Source organism: Tupaia chinensis, unplaced genomic scaffold (genome assembly GCF_000334495.1).
Source record: "Tupaia chinensis unplaced genomic scaffold, TupChi_1.0 Scaffold000009_1, whole genome shotgun sequence".
NCBI lineage: Eukaryota > Metazoa > Chordata > Mammalia > Scandentia > Tupaiidae > Tupaia > Tupaia belangeri.
Window position 1 is genome coordinate 2,495,757 of NW_006159439.1, and position 1,402 is coordinate 2,497,158.

Here is a 1,402-nt window from a genome sequence, read left to right on the forward strand (position 1 = left end):
TTTGTGTGTTTAAGAATGATATATAATCAAATGGAAGGAACCAACCACTATTATATTAGGTAATGACATAATGCAATCTGAGCTTTTCTTAAGCTAAGTGAATGAAAATTTAAGTATTTTTCTCCCATAGTTAGCCATTGCTGGAATATACACAATGTTTGAACTTTTTTTTTCCATGAAGACACACCTCCCAGATACACTTGATATTTTTTTGTATATATCTGCCTTTTCTATTTGTTTGATTTTTGCTTTAATTTGTATGATAATCTAATCTGGTTTCCTCATATCTATTTTATAGATTGCTGAATTAAATCCTTGGTTCACTTATGTTTATGCTTTGATTGTTTGTAGTGAAAGCATTATAATCTAGGCATTCTAATTTAAATAGAATGGCCCTCTGAGTACAGCTCTGGCTGCATTCCACACTTTTTTTAAGTATAGATAATTTATTTTCCTTCTTGGCCTGGGCTCAGTACATAGATAGCTTCTCTTCACCATTTGGATTGATGATTTTTTTCTAGGTTGCTGCTGATAATGAGAAAATGCTCAGTGTAAAGGCCATCATGTCTGATGCCATGGCCCTGAGCTCCCCATAGGCTGCCTCACCTTGCTCATGCACCAAGGCCAGGTAATAAATTACATGTGTCTCCTTGGAGGCATTGGCCACAGAGTCCCCAATGTTTTGGGAAGTACTTAGAAGTGATTGTCGGTAAGGATTTCACTTTGGTCTTGATTGTATTCACTCTTTCTGGTGCCTACTTCCTGGATTGCTGCCCCCAAATCTTCAGTCTTGGGGAGCAGGTGCTGGCTCCATCTGATCATCAGAATGCATTTCTATGTTTCATAGTCCATACTTCTGGCTTAACCAGGCAAGGAAGGCCAGGGCCTTCTCATTCCAAGGGAGAAAGCTGTACTTTAGGATTTCTTTCTTTTACTTGTCTGTTTCCATCTCATTATTCCTGGGTGAGAGGTCTGAAACCGGGATTTCCAGTGAGACCTGGAGAGAGAGCAGGTCAGCCACATTGAGGGAATTCTCTTGCAAGAGATGATTCAAGTTCCTGATTTTCTGATGTAGGAATCTGGAGAGGAATTCCTCAGCCCCTTGGGGAAGATTTTGTCTGAAGACAACCATCTGTTTGTGGGCCTTCCCAATGAAGCATACCCCACAAGGTTTGGCCATGCTGCTCCCAGCTGTTAGATCTCTGGTCTCCACATTCCACAAATTTTGATGTATTGCTTTACTTTATCATGCTCTCTGTAATTAATTTCCAGTAAACTTTTTATTTTGTTACTGATTCAAGAGTTTGAGAGAATAGTTTTATATTTTCATATGGTTAAGCTAATTGATCTTAGTGTGCCTCCACTTATAGATCAGGGATTTTGATTTTTTTGTAGTTTTTCT

General features: G+C 38.7%; 1 pseudogene; it reads right to left on the reverse strand.

The window, feature by feature from the left end:
* Positions 1-469: 469 nt before the first annotated feature.
* LOC102488004 (proteasome activator complex subunit 2 pseudogene) lies at positions 470-1,180 on the reverse strand (annotated as a pseudogene).
* Positions 1,181-1,402: the final 222 nt, after the last annotated feature.